The sequence below is a fragment of the Taudactylus pleione genome, unplaced genomic scaffold, assembly GCF_031769625.1.
Source record: "Taudactylus pleione unplaced genomic scaffold, aTauple2 ptg000726l, whole genome shotgun sequence".
Taxonomy (NCBI): domain Eukaryota; kingdom Metazoa; phylum Chordata; class Amphibia; order Anura; family Myobatrachidae; genus Taudactylus; species Taudactylus pleione.
Window position 1 is genome coordinate 5248915 of NW_028285128.1, and position 3586 is coordinate 5252500.

Below are 3586 nucleotides of genomic sequence, written 5' to 3' on the forward strand. Positions count from 1 at the left end.
TCAAGCCAGCCGGCCATTTACTTATGACACAGGCGCACGCTTGGCACTACTTTGTTGATGCACGTGCGGCTACCGCGCACACAATTCACAAACACAGAAAATAATTTTTTTTTGGTTTGGACTGGAGTGTACTTTCGGGGGTTACAGCACCCTTTAACGGTCAAGCCAGCCGGCCCTTTACTTATGACACAGGCGCACGCTTGGCACTACTTTGTTGATGCACGTGCGGCTACTGCGCACACAATTCACAAACACAGAAAATATATTATTTTTTTAGCACTTGGGGGGAGCACCCCTGATGGACAGAGCACCCCCTGGACAACACTGCAGCACTCCTTTAGGACTGGGACACTGCACAGGACTTTGGAGTGGACACAGCCCCTATGGAGAACTGACTGCACAACACAGTCCAGCCAGCCCCTATGGACTTTGAAGTAGTGGACACAGCCCCTATTAACAACAGCAGCACAGCACAACACAGCCAGCCCCTATGGACTTTGAAGTAGTGGACAACAGCAGCACTACACTACACTACACAGCCCTAACTCCCACCCTCCCTCTTCACTGTCCACAGCCGAGTGAGAAAATGGCGCCGACGTGGGTACCTTATATAGGATCCAAAACCCGCGAGACTCGGAAGGCGGGATGATGACGTTTTGCCTCGATTTCAGATCCGAGTCAGGCGGGAAAAGTCGAGCCTGATTCAGATCGAACTCGGATCGGGGGGGCTCAGGGGGGTTCGGATTTCAGAAATCCGAACCCGCTCACCCCTAGAAAGACTGTAAACATATATACAAACTCCCGCTATGTATACGGAATTATACATGATTTTGGCTTTCTGTAGAAACATAGAGGCTTCCTGACATCCAGTGGGAAAGTTGTAAAACATGCAAATCTGATCCAGGACCTTTTAGAAAAGGTAACATTGCCTAAAGCTATAGCAGTTATCAAGTGTCAAGCACATCAGCGAGCAACTGATCCTATCACTATGGGTAACAGAAAAGCAGATGAAGGAGCCAGGCAGGCAGCCTTAATGCTTCTCCAAGAGTCCCCAAAAGATACAGAAAGTATGTCAATGGTCACCCTAATAACCCTGCAAAATCAGGCAGGTCCCCAAACACTTGGCAAATGGAGGAGGGCCGGGTGCGAACAAATAAATGATGTTTGGAAACATGGAGATGGTCGATTGTGTGCACCGCCATCTCTGTATCCCATTCTAGCAAGCTTGTCTCATCTCCCTTCACATGTTTCCAAAGGGGGAATGATTGCTAGTGTCAATAAATTTTGGTTCGCACCGGGCTTTCCACAGTTTGCAACAGAGTGGTGTAAGAAATGTATGATTTGTGCTAAACACAATCCAGGCAAAATGACTAAGGTAGAAATGAAACACCTTGTAAAACCTGACTACCCGTTTCAAAGGTTGTAGATAGACTACATTCAGCTACCAAAATGTGGGGTCTATGAATTTATATTAGTGTGCGTGGACATGTTCTCGTCAAGGGTGGAGGCGTGGCCTATTGCCAAGGCAACCGCCACAGTAACAGCAAAGAAATTAATATCTGAAATCGTGTGCAGGTATGGCCTACCTGAGACAGTAGAATCAGACAGAGGAACGCACTTTACAGGACAGGTATTTGCAGAAATGTTGAAAGGGTTGCAAATTGAACAGCATCTTCACACTCCATATCATTCTCAGGCGTCAGCCAAGGTTGAGAGAGCCAATGGCGTTTTAAAAAACAAAATAGCTAAGATATGTGAGCAAATAAAACTTACATGGTTACAAGCGTTACCGTTTTTGCTATTAGGCATAACCCAAAGGGATTACATGGACTTTCACCGTTTGAGATACTGTTTGGCAGGCCACCACTAACAGGCCTTTTCTTTCCACAAGAATTACATGGACAGTACGCCTCTCTTACTGATTATGTTGTTCAGCTTAACAAGCAACTGACTAACTTGCATGGAAAGGTGTTTTCTTCTTTACCAGATCCACAAGACACATCTGGAACCCACCACCTACAACCCGGAGACTGGGTGGTAATCAAAAGACATGTGAGAAAACATCTTGAACCCCGATTTGACGGCCCATTCCAGGTGCTACTGACCACAGCTGACCTCAATCAAAGTAGAAGGGAAGTATACTGGGTAAATGCTTCTCATTGTAACAAAATTAACTTTCAGGTCAAGGGCGCAGACTGGCTCCAAAGGGGTGAGGCCGCTCGGGGAAAAGGGGAGCAGATGGACTGCTAAGATGCACTTGTTGTTCTGCCTGCTTGGTTGTGCTTTATTTCCTTGCATGCAGGTGAAAGGGGAAAAACAAAAGAACTCTATATGGCTCCTGCATCAGCAGACGGTAAAGCAGCTGAACTCCACTAACTGTTGGATCTGTTCTCGTGTTCCTGCCAACCATAAAGGAATCCCTTTGCTTGGTATCCCTATATCAATGAACGATCTTAACCTCACAGACTATAGCTATAATGTTGAAATAGATATAAATCACACTGCTCACAATGCTATCTCAGACCTAGGAATATACTTAGAAATTGCTGGTATAATCTCTCCACCCACTATGTGTATAGGGCCTATGTACGTTAACCATGTGGCCGAACTAAAAGGTAGGAATTGTAGGAATGTTACCTTAGTGTTTAATATGGAATACAAGGAAGCTACATGTGACAAGGTGGATGGGAACTGTAATAATCAATGTTGATGTGCAAATATGAAAGCTCTTTGTGCCCCTAGGTGTGCCTGTCCTGACCAGAAGGATGAGGATGATGTGGAGTGTAGGACCCAAATGTACAAAAATATGGTATGGTTTCAGAGCTGGTTGGGAAACCATGGTAATATAATTCCCAGGGTATTGAAGCAAGGGCTATATTATATTTGTGGTAATAGAGCCTACTCCTAGCTTACTATGGCGACATGGGGTAACTGCACTATAGGAAGAGTTGTACCAGCCATAAGGCAATGTGCAAATGTCTCTTTTACCAATATGATAGAAACAGGCCCTAGGGAAACTCGATACAAGAGGGAATTGTTTACTACAGCAGATAAAGCCTGGATGTGGTCCCCTGCCTGGACAGGTTGGGGAATTGAATTAGCGAATAAATTGAATAATTATGCAAACATTATGGATGGGATAATTAATGAAACCACAAGTGCCATCCATGCTATAAATGAAGAAATGGCCCAAATTAGGAAAGTGACCTTACAAAATAGAATCGCTCTTGATTACTTGTTAGCCATAGAGGGAGGAACTTGTGCTATCATAGGTGAGGAATGTTGCACTTGGATTAAGCATACACATGACCCCATAGAGGCACACATGAATAAAGTAAAAGAATTACAGAATAAAGCTAAAGACATATCCAAGGAGGGATGGAATCCCTTCTCCTGGATGGGGACACTTGGTGTCTGGTTTAATAATATGTTGTCAGATCTGATAAAACCCATAGTGATAGTGATAGGATTGATTGTATTTCTTTTGATTGCTTGGAAAATTCTAATGTGCTGTATTTTGCATTGCAGGAAAGGTGTGGATCCACTGATTTAATGGGAAGAATGATAACAGCCACAGAGATGACCG

General features: G+C 44.4%; 1 pseudogene; it reads left to right on the forward strand.

Moving 5' to 3' along the window:
- Positions 1 to 2443: 2443 nt before the first annotated feature.
- Positions 2444 to 3553, forward strand: LOC148477315 (syncytin-2-like; annotated as a pseudogene).
- The last annotated feature ends 33 nt before the right edge of the window (positions 3554 to 3586 follow it).